At 26.8% G+C, this 12,606-nt stretch overlaps 1 long non-coding RNA gene across 2 annotated transcripts in view; it reads right to left on the minus strand.

Annotated features, from left to right (window-relative positions):
• LOC111682229 overlaps nt 1–5,447 on the minus strand; it is a 64,779-nt gene extending 59,332 nt beyond the window's left edge. The window contains exon 1 of one of the 2 annotated variants that reach the window (XR_006940357.1): nt 5,431–5,447. This is a non-coding gene — a long non-coding RNA (uncharacterized LOC111682229). Of the gene's footprint in view, nt 1–2,945; nt 2,963–5,430 lie in introns of those variants that run through there. The other variant, XR_006940356.1, reaches the window with a different exon arrangement.
• Nucleotides 5,448–12,606: the final 7,159 nt, after the last annotated feature.

A 12,606-nucleotide genomic window follows, 5' to 3' on the forward strand; every position in this document is an offset into this window, starting at 1 on the left:
ACTAGAACAGAACTAAAACAGAACTAAAACAGAACTAGAACAGAACTAGAACAGAACTAGAACAGAACTAGAACAGAACTAGAACAGAACTAGAACAGAACTAGAATAAAACTACAACAGAACTAGAACAGAACTAATCTCCATTCAACAAAAAACAATTTAAAAAGAATTTCAGATTTTCTAACATTTTTTTACAATTTATTGTTATTTTTTATTAATTTTAAAATCTTTTTATTAAACAAATTTAAATAATTTTCTTATTAATTACCTTTGAACTTTTATTTCTTCATTAATTTTTTAATATTTTTTAAACCTACTTTTATTTAAACCTCTTGCTTATGCTTTGTTTAATAAAATTTTTTTATTTCCTTTCATATTGAATCAAAAACACTTCCACACATCAACACATTTAAAGAACTTTTTCATTATTACATACAACTACAGGCCATAGTGGAGCATTTACTTTGAACATCATTTATTTCCTCTTTATTTAAACATTTTGCTCTCTTTTTATTAACATACTTTTATTTTAACGCATTTCTTTCCATTACCCCCTCCCACTTAACTAAACAACTATTTCTCTTTAACAAAACACTTTTTCATACAAAAACACCGACAGCAGAGAGAATTTGCGAAACTTTTTCGAACAATAGATACACACGACTTTTTTCCTCACTACTGCGCTGCCGGCAGCACATATTTTCCTAACAACTTCTTTCAACAACGAATTTATTAACAAATAAAGCGATTTCTTAACAAAATTTAACTTTTTCTTATAGAACTTTTTACGCGCTTCATTTTTAATAACTTTTTACAATAATTTAACAACTTTTTCTTAATTTAATTAATATTTTCAAACGACACTACCGGAAGACGAAGTTATTGTTAAGAAATCACACTAAGAACTGATTAAATAAGACAAGTGCAAGGAATGGGATCATTTAGTGAATGAAAATAAAAAGTTAGAAAGAGATAGATGGAGTGCGCAAGTAACTAAGTTTACATTTACTCAAAGTGATAGTAAGGAGTTAACTTAAACTAAATTGTCAATAAGTTAAGAAGTTGAAATTTGATTGTATTCGTGGGAGTGAGATAAATAAAAGGAGCAACAGGTTGAATTTAATTTAATAGAAAGAGCAAACGTAGTTATTTATATTAGCGCAATAAATGTGTGTAATGCGCATTTCAAAAATTATAATGGGATTTTTTTTTTGTGAGAGGATAAAGAAGGAATAATTTTAGTGTACAGAAACGTGATTGTGTTTCTTAATAATGATGAAAGCAATGAAAGTTTAGATTTTAAAAGAGTACTTAATTTTATTCGAAAATAGTACTTTTAAGGATAAAAAGAACTAAATTACAATTCCATGTTTTTTATCCTTTTGACTAGGGTTTCAACTAGACTTTTTCTTGGTATATGGATAAACTCTTTAGACTAATTCAATGACTAGCCTGCGGACTATTCTATTGATTAGTCCGGAGACAAATGTATCAACTAGACTGCGGACAAGTCTACTAACCATGTTATAGCCTGTGAAATAATATGTGAAATAGTCTGTGGATAAGTCTAGGAATGGTCCATTGATTAGTATTTTGACTAGCCTATGGATTTTTGGATTTGCCTATTGTCTACATTTTTAATTAGTCTTTGTACTAACCTTTTTTTAAAGTATTGACTAGCGTATGAACTATCCTATAAAATAGTATTTTGTCTTTAAATTGTCTAGTCAATGCACAATCCTTTTGCATTGAAGTAGAACTGAATTAGATGTTGGTCTAGAACTGAATAAAACTGTACTTAAAATGGACTTTAATCGAATTAGAACAGAACTAGAACTGAAGTAGAACTCAACCAAAACCAAACTAGATCTGAACTAGAACTGAACTAGAACTGAACTAGAACTGAACTAGAACTGAACTAGAACTGAACTAGAACTGAACTAGAACTGAACTAGAACTGAACTAGAAATGAACTAGAACTGAACTAGAACTGAACTAGAACTGCACTAGAACTGAACTAGAACTGAACTAGAACTGAACTAGAACTGAACTAGAACTGAACTGGAATTGAACTAGAACTGAACTAGAAATGAACTAAAACTAAACTAAAACTAAACTAGAACTGAAATAGAACTGAACTGCAACTAAACTAGAACTGAAGAAGAAATGGAAATAAACTTTTTATAAAACGTTTAAAAAATTTACATTGAAATAATTTATTTTGTTTTAAAGTCATTTAAGAAAAATCTAGAAAAACGTTATTATAAAAAAAATATTTTCAAAAAGATTTTGTTTCAATAAAAAATTTTTTGGCGAAAATTTCTGTAAAAATCTTTATCTATAAAAATTATATTGAAGTTTTTTAAAGAAAATGGTTTCCATTATTTTGAATAGAAGTTTCTACAGAAAACTAACGTTAGAAAATATTATTTTTAAAAAAAAATTTACTTGGATTATATGTTTATATAGAAACATTTATAAAAAATTTTCTTTACAAAGGAAATTTTCTATTTAAAAAATTTCTACACAAATTTATTGCAAAAATGCACATTTCTTTACAAAAATATCTAAAGAACACACTTTGTGTTAAAATTTTGCCTAAAAAATTCATCTTTTTATTAGAAATTCTATTTCAAAAATGTAATTTTTAATAGAAAATTATAATACAAAAATAACTTTGTAAAAAAAGTTTCTTAAAAGAAAATTTTGTTATAAATTTTTCTATAAAAAATTTGATTTAAAACTTTCCTATCTTATTACCTTAAAAACACGCTTCCCTACAAATTTATCTTAAAAAAAAAAAAAAAAACTTTAAAATAATATTTACAAAAATTACCTTTAAAAATAATATTTTCTTTAAAATTAAACTCCTTTAAAGAAGACATTTTTATAGAAAATACAATTGAATTGTTTTATGAATTAAATAAATTTATTTGAATATTTACCTTTATGAAACAAATAACTGGATTCTATGGTGATAAATTCCTTTTAAGAAAAAATAATTTAAATCGAAGAAAATTTTTAATTTTCTAACACTTTTTAACACATTTTTTTCTTTTATTTTATTTTAAGGGAAGCCATCGGAACAGATTTTATAAATTTACTTTTTATTACTTTTAAAACATTTTCATTTATTTTTCTATATTTTTTTTAACCTAAATATTTTTAAAACCTCTTGCTTAAGCTTTTTCTAATAACATTTTTTATTTCCTTTAAAATTGAATCAAAAACACTGCCACACACCAACACATTCAAAGAACTTCTGCTTTATAACAAACAACAACAGGCCATAGTGGAGCATTTACTTTGAACATCATTTATTTTCTCTTTATTTAAACATTTTGCTCTCTTTTAATTAACATACTTTTATTTTAACGCATTTCTTTTTATTACCTCCCTCCCACTTTACTAAACAACTATTTCTCTTAAACAAAACACTTTATCATACAAAAACACCGTGAGCAGAGAGAATTTGCGAAACTTTTTCGAACAATAGATACACACGACTTTTTTCCTCACGACTGCGCTGCCGGCAGCACATCTTTACCTAACAACTTCTTTCAACAACGAATTTATTAACAAATAAATCGATTTCTTAACAAAATTTAACTTTTTCTTATAGAACTTTTTACGCGCTACATTTCGAATAACTTTTTACAATAATTTAACAATTTTTTCTTTATTTAATTAATATTTTCAAACGACACTACCGGAAGACGAAGTTATTGTTAAGAAATCACACGAAGAACTGATTAAATAAGACAAGTGCAAGGAAGGAAAGACTTTAGTGGATGAAAACAAAAAGTTAGAAAGAGACAGATGGTGTGCGTAAGTAACTAAGTTTACATTTACTCAAAGTGAGAGTAAGGAGTTGATTAAAGCTAATTGGTGCAACAGGTTGAATATGATATATTAGAAAGAGCAAACGTAGTTATTTGTATTAGCGCAATAAATTTGTGCAATGCGCATGTCCAAAATTATAATGAGATTTTTTTGTGAGAGTATAAAGAAGGAAATGCAATAGTTTTAGTGAAATGAGACGTGTTTTTGTTGCTTTATAGTGATTGACACACAATAAGCAATGATAATTTAAACTTTATAAAAGGGTACTTAATTTGAAAATAGTACTTTTAAAGATTAAAAGAAGTAAATTACAACTCAAAGTTCTATAACCAATTAACTGGAGTATGAACTGGACTTTTGCTTGGTATACGAATAACCTATTGCAAAGATTATAAACTAGTCTGCGAACTGATCTATTGGCTTGTCTTTGGAGTAACTCATTGAATGGTCTGCCGATTATTCTATTGATTAGTACAGAGACAAATGTATTAACTAGACTGCGGTCAAGTAAACTGACTGTGTTATAGCCTGTGAAATAATATGAGGAATGGCCTGTGGATAAGTCTATGGAATAGTCCTTTGACTCGCCTATGGAATAGCCTATTAATTTATGAATTTGCCCGTTGCCTACACTATTAATTAGTTCTAGTACTAGCATAGTTTTTAGATTATTGACTAGAGTATGAACTATCCTATAAATTAGTTTTTCGACTAGCTTATTGACTAGTCAATGCACAATCCTTTTGATCAGTCTATTGACTAGTGTATTACATAATGTGTTAAACTATTCTATGGACATTCCCATTGCTTAACCCTTTGAACTAGAACTAAATTAGAGGAGACCAAGAACTGAATAAAACTGTACTTAAACTGAACTTAAAATGGACTTTAATCGAATAAGAACTGAACTAGAACTCAACTAAATTTTAACTACAACTGAACTAAAACTAAACATGAGGTGTAATAAACTTTTTTTTTTAGAAATTTGCTATTAAAGGAAAAACGTTTTAAAAAATTTCAATAAAAATAATTTAAATTAAATTTAAAAAAATTTTAAATAGTATTTAAGAAAAATTTTGAAAAAAAAGTTTTTAAAGAAAATATTTTTAAAAAAAAATTTATTTCAATAGAAAATGTTCTTAAAATTACTTTTCTGTAGAAAAAAAAAAAACTTGAGAAAATTTGTGTAAAAATTATTATCTATACAAATTATATTGAAGTTTTGTAAGGAAAATTGTTTTTATAAGATATTTCTTTAAGAAAACATTATTTTGAATAGAAATTTCTGTAGAAATTTAATGCCAGAAAATTGAATTTTATAGAAAATTGAACTTGGATTTTATATTTCTATAGAAACAGTGACATTTACTAAAAATTATTTTAAAAGAATTCTATTCGATAGAACAATTTTCTAAAGAAAGAAGTCCTAAAAACAAACTTAAAAAAAAAACAAAACAAAAAAGTTTTTTTAACAAAAGTTGTCTTTAAAATAATATGTTTTTAATAAAACTCCTTTAAAGAAGACTTTCTTATAAAAAATAGAATCTAATTATTTTATGAATTAAATAATTCTATTTGAAAATTTACCTTTTTGAAACAAATATCTAGATTCTATGGTGATAATTTCCTTTTAAGAAAAAATAATTTAAATCGAAGAAAATTTTTAATTTTCTAACACTTTTTAACAGATTTTTTATTTTTTTTTTTTAAAAAGGCCATCGAATGAAATTTAGTAAACAAATTTTATAAATTTACTTTTTATTACTTTTAAAACACTGGCATTTATTTTTCTTATTTTTTAACCTAAACTTATTTAAAAACTCTTGCTTAAGCTTTTTCTAATAAGATTTTTTATTTCCTTTCATTTAGAACCAAAAACACTTCTACACACTAACACTTTCACAGAACTTTTTCATTATTACAGACAACAACAGGCCATAGTGGAGCATTTACTTTAAACATCATTTATTTTCTCTTTATTTTTACACTTTGCTCTCTTTTTATTTACATAATATTATTTAAACGCATTTCTTTCTATTACCATATACCCATTTTAAAATACCTATTTCTCTTTAACAAAACACTTTTTCATACAAAAACACCGACAGCAGAGAGAATTTGCGAAACTTTTTCGAACAATAGATACACACGACTTTTTTCCTCACGACTGCGCTGCCGGCAGCACATTTTTTCCTAACAACATTTTTCAACAACGAATTTATTAACAACTAATGCGATTTCTTAACAAAATTTAAATTTTTCTTATAGAACTTTTTACGCACTTCATTTCTAATAACTTTTTACAATAATTTAACAACTTTTTCTTTATTTAATTAACATTTTCAAACGACACTACCGGAAGACGAAGTTATTGTTAAGAAATCACACGAAGAACTGATTAATATGACAAATACAAGGAATGGTATCATTTAGTGAATGAAAGCAAAAAGATAGAAAGAGACAGATGTTGTGCGCAAGTAACTAAGTTTACTTTTGTTTATAGTGAGTGTAAGGAGTTGGCAATAAGTTGAGAAGTTGAAATTTGATTGTATTCGTGAAAATAGCAACAGGTTGAATTAGATTTATTAGCAAGAGAGTTATTTGCATAACTACATTAGTGTGCAATGCGCATGTCCAATATAATAATGGAATTTTTGTGAGAGGATGAATTAAGGAAATTTTAGTTAAATTAAATACGATTGTGTTAACATCATAATGATGGTACAAGACAAGCAATGATAATTTAAGCTTTGAAATTGTAATTAAGTTGTTTTCTTTGTATATAGTACTTTTAAGAAAAGAAAAAGAACTGAAATAAAATTCAAAGTTTTAAATCCTGATGGTAAACTATTGGAAGCTAAATGGTTATACTGTCGTACAAATTTTCAACTATTCTATGCACTAATCTATTAAATAGTCTGTGGACAATCATACTGACTAGTCTGTGGACTAATGCTATTGACTTGTCCATAGAATAGTTTATGTATTAGTCTCTGGATTAAGTAATTTATTGACTAGTCTGCAGACCATTCTATTGATTAGTCTAATATATTGCCTAATGTATGGACCAGCCTATTGACTATTCTATGAACAGTCCTGTTGGTCAGTCTATTGACTCGCCTATATAATAATTAGGTAAACTAGCCTATGGTCTAGCCCACTGCTAAACCGATAAAACTAGGACTGAAATAAAACGAAACTAGAACTGAACTTGCTCTTAATTTGAACTAAATTAGAACAGAACTAGAACTGAACTAACATTGAAGAAAAATTAAACTAGAACTGATCTAGAACTGAAATAGAACTCAATTCAATGTGAGCTAGAACCGAACTAAAACCGAACTAGAACTAAACAAGAACTGAACTAGAATTTAACTAGAACTGAATTAGAACTGAAATAAAACTGAACTAGAGTTGAACTAGACCTAAACTAGAACTAAACTAGAACTGAACTAGAATTGAACTAGGAATGAACTAGAACTGAACTGAACTGAACTAGAATTGAACTAGAACTGAAAGGGAACAGAACAACTGGAGTAGAATGGAAGAATACAATCTCTTGTAAATAATCTTTTTATAGAAATTTGCCTTCAAAAGAAAAACTTTATTAAAAATTTTATCGAAGTAATATAATTTTTTTAAACGGCATTTAAGGAAAATCTTTAGAAAACCTTTGTATAGAAAATATTCTTAAAAAAAGTTATTTCAATAGAAAATGTTCTTAGATTACTTTTCTGTAAAAAAAGTAAGTATTACCTTGAGAAAATTTCTCTAAAAATTTGTATGTAATAAAATTGTGTTGAGAAGATATTTTTTTAAGCAAACAGTATTTTGAATAGAAGTTTCTATAGAAAATTAACGTTATAAAATAGCATTTTAAAGATATAAACTAAAATTATTTTAAAAGCAAACTATTTAATAGGCCAGTTCTCTAAAGAAAGAAGTCCTAAAAACAAACTTATAAAAAACAAAATAAAAAAGTTTTTTTTTAACAATAATTGTCTTTAAAATAATATTTTTTTAAATAAAACTCTTTTAAAGAAGACCTTTTAATAGAAAATACAATTGAATTATTTTATGAATTTAATAATTCTATTTGAAAATTTACCTTTTGGAAACAAATAACTAGATTCTATGACGATAATTTCCTTTTAAGAAAAAATAATATAAATCCAAGAAAATTTTTAATTTTCTAACACGTTTTAACAGATTTTTTATTTTTATTTTATTTTTAAGAAAAGCCATAGAAAAAGGCCTATTAAACAAATTTTATAAATTTACTTTTTATTACTTTTAAAACACTGGCATTTATTTTTCTTATTTTTTAACCTAAACTTATTTAAAAACTCTTGCTTAAGCTTTTTCTAATAACATTTTTTTATTTCCTTTCATATTGAATCTAAAACACTTCCACACAACAACACTTTCACAGAACTTTTTCATTATTGCATACAACAACAGGCCATAGTGGAGCATTTACTTTGAACATCATTTATTTTCTCTTTATTTTTACACTTTGCTCTCTTTTTATTTACATAATATTATTTAAACGCATTTCTTTCTATTACTTTCAAAATAACTATTTCTCTTTAACAAAACACTTTTTCATACAAAAACACCGACAGCAGAGAGAATTTGCAAAACTTTTTCGAACAATAGATACACACGATTTTTTTCCTCACGACTGCGCTGCCGCCTGCACATTTTTTCCTAACAACTTCTTTCAACAACGAATTTATTAACAAATAATGAGATTTCTTAACAAAATTTAACTTTTTCTTATAGAACTTTTTACGCGCTTCATTTCTAATAACTTTTTACAATAATTTAACAACTTTTTCTTAATTTAATTAATATTTTCAAACGACACTACCGGAAGACGAAGTTATTGTTAAGAAATCACACGAAGAACTGATTAAATAAGACAAGTGCAAGGAAGGAAAGACTTTAGTGGATGAAAACAAAAAGTTGGAAAGAGACAGATGTTGTGCGCAATTAACTAAGTTTACATTTACTCAAAGTGAGAGTAAATTGGCAATACGTTGGGAAGTTGAAATTTGATTGTATTCGTGGGAGTGAGATAAATTAAAGAAGCAACAGGTTAAATTTGATTTATTAGAAAGAGCAAACGTAGTTATTTTTATTAGCGCAATAAATGTGTATAATGCGCATGTCAAAAATTATAATGGGATTTTTTTTGTGAGAGGATAAAGAAGAAATTGAAATAGTTTTAGTGAAAAGAGACGTGTTTGTGTTGCTTAGTAATGATGATACAAGACAAACAATAAGAATTTAAACCTTAAAAGGGTACTTAATTTTTCTTCGAAAATAGTACTTTTAAGGATAAAAAGAACTAAATTACAATTCCAAGTTTTTTATCCAATTGACTACGATTTGAACTAGACTTTTTCTTGGTATATGGATAAACTATAGCAAAGACTATAAAGTAGTCTGCGAACTAGTCTATTGACTTGTCTTTGGAGTAACTCATTGAATGGTCTGCCGACTACCCAATTGATTAGTCAACAGACAAATGTATCAACTAGACTGCGGACAAGTTCACTGACTGTGTTATTGCCTGTGAAATAATGTGAGGAGTAGCCTGTGGATAATTCAATGGAATAGTACATTGATTAGTATATTGATTAGCCTATGGAATATCATATTGATTTATGAATTTGACCGTTGAATGAACTATTAATTAGTTTTTGTACTAACATAGTTTTTAGAATATTGACTGGAGTACTTATGAACTATCCTATAAATTAGTCTTTGGACTAGCCTATTGACTAGTCATTGCACAATCCTTTTGATCAGTCAATAGACTAGTGTCTTACTAAACTACAATTTAATGTACTAGAACTGAACTAGAACTCAACTAGGACTGAACTAGAACTAAACTAGAACTAGAACTGAACTGGAACTGATCTAAAACTGAACTAGAACTGATCTAGAACTGAACTAGAATTGAACTAGAACTGAACTAAAACTTAAATAGAACTGCATAAGAACTGAACTAGAACTGAAGAAGAAACGTAATCTATTGAAATAAACTTTTTATAGAAATTTGAAAAGGAAAAACGTTTTTAAAAATTCACTGAAATAATTTAATTTTTCGAAAAAGGCATTTAAGAAAAATCTTTAAAAAACCTTTTTATAAAAAATATTTTTAAAAAGATTTTATTTCTACAGAAAATCTAAATTTACTTTTCTGTAGAAAAAAAAAACTAAGTCCATCTTATCCTAAAAAAAGCTCTAAAAACAGAAAAGGAAAACTATTTAAAAAAGACCTCTTTCTAGAGAAATTTACTGTAAAAATTCACGTTTCTTTAGAAAAATATCTTAAGAAGATACTTTGTGTTAAAATATTGTCTTAAAAATTTATCTATATAATATTGTCTTAAAAATTAATCTTTTTAATAGAAATTCTACTTCAAAAATATAATTTTTATAGAAAATTATAATTCATAAAAACTTTGAAAAAAAAATACTTAAAATACAATTTTGGTATAAATTTTTCTATAAAAAATTAATTTCAAACTTTCCTATATAAAATTTGTATATAGAATTGCTTTCAAAAGAACCGTTTTTAGCTACACATTTCCCTACAAAAGTGTCTTAAAAAAGACTTTTTATTATAACAAAATGGCCTTTAAAATAATATTTTCTTCAAAATTAAACTCTTTTAAAGAAGACCTTTTTATAAAAAATACAATTGAATTGTTTTATGAATTAAATACTTTTATATGAAAATTTACCTTTTTCAAATAAATAACTGGATTCTATGGTGATAATTTCCTTTTAAGAAAAAATAATTTAAATCGAAGAAAATTTTTAATTTTATAACACTTTTTAACATATTATTTATTTTTATTTTATTTAAAAAAAAAAAGCCATAGAAAGAGACTTATTAAACAAATTTTATAAATTTACTTTTTATTACTTTTAAAACACTTGCATTTATTTTTCTTAATTTTTTTTTAACCTAAACTTATTTAAAAACTCTTGCTTAAGCTTTTTCTAATAACATTTTTTTATTTCCTTTCATATTGAATCTAAAACACTTCCACACACCAACACTTTCACAGAACTTTTTCATTATTGCATACAACAACAGGCCATAGTGGAGCATTTACTTTCAACCTCATTTATTTTCACTTTATTTAAACATTTTGCTCTCTTTTAATTTACTTACATTTATTTTAACGCATTTCTTTTTATTATCTCCCTCCCACTTAACTAAACAACTATTTCTCTTTAACAAAACACTTTTTCATACAAAACACCGTCAGAAGAGAGAATTTGCGAAACTTTTTTGAACAATAGATACACACGACTTTTTTCCTCACGACTGCGCTGCCGGCAGCACATTTTTTCCTAACAACTTCTTTCAACAACGAATTTATTAACAAATAAAGCGATTTCTTAACAAAATTTAACTTTCCCTTATAGAACTTTTTACGCACTTCATTTCTAATAACTTTTTACAATAATTTAACAACTTTTTCTTTATTTAATTAATATTTTACAACGACACTACCGGAAGACGAAGTTATTGTTAAGAAATCACACGAAGAACTGATTAAATAAGACAAGTGCAAGAAAAGAAAGACTTGATGAAAACAAAAAGTTAGAAAGAGATAGATGGAGTGCGTAAATAACTCAGTTTATACTTGTACAAAGTGAGTGTAAAGAGTTGTTTAAAAAGGAATTGCTAGTAAGTTAACGTAGTTATTTCTATAATTGCATTAGTAAGTGTGCAATGCGCATGTCCAAAAAAATAATGGGATTTTTTTTCTTGTGAGAGTATAAATAAGGAAATGCAATAGTTTAGTAAAAAGAGACGTGTTTGTGTTAACATAATAATGGTGATACAAGAAATGGTACTTTTTTGCGACAAGAATACTTTTTAATATTGAAAGTAGTGAACTACATTCAAAAGTCTTATTAGCCTCTTCACTGGGACATGAATTAGACTATTGTTTGGTATATGGTTAAACTATGGTACAGACTATTGTCTAGCACATTAAGTTTAGTAACTACTCTATAGGTTTGTCTATTAGTGTATGATCAAGACAATTGAGTAGTCTATGGATTGGCCTACTGACTAGTCAATGCCTATTGATTAGTCTATATATTATTGAATTCTATGCACTTGGTTACTTACTAGTCTGTTTAGGGCGATATCAGGTGATAGAACTAAATGTAAAACCATATTGGATAGTACTCAATACTCTTCCAAAGGTAAGATTTACATTATATGGGTACCAGCCCACTCGCGAGTAGTCGACAACGAAAGGGCGAATGTTATAGCTTCAAAGGGAAAGAAGCTCAAGGCAGTTAAACTGACAAACACAAAACCATCCGACGCAACAAAAGGTGAACTAAAAATATAGGTGAGAGAATCCCATAAGACCTTTTGGAATAATGAGACAGTGGGCAAAACCATGAAGATAATATGGGATGAACCTGATGATGCCAAGAAGAAAATTCTCCTCAAACTGAGCAAGTCTGAAGTTAGTATAATGGTACGTATTCTAAATGAACACACGTGATTACGACCACATCTATGCTCGTGCGGATTCTGATGTATATAGAGCATGTGGTGAGGACAGTGAAACTCTGGAGCACTTCCTTTGTCACTGCCAGGCATTCGTCGGAGTTAGATCCAAGTATCTTGGAAGTGATGTTATTAGTTAGTTACTAAGTTATTATTGGGTTGCTTAGTTAGTTAGTTAAGTAGTAAGTTAGTTAGTTAGTTAG

The sequence above is a fragment of the Lucilia cuprina genome, chromosome 3 (assembly GCF_022045245.1).
Source record: "Lucilia cuprina isolate Lc7/37 chromosome 3, ASM2204524v1, whole genome shotgun sequence".
NCBI classification, from domain to species: domain Eukaryota; kingdom Metazoa; phylum Arthropoda; class Insecta; order Diptera; family Calliphoridae; genus Lucilia; species Lucilia cuprina.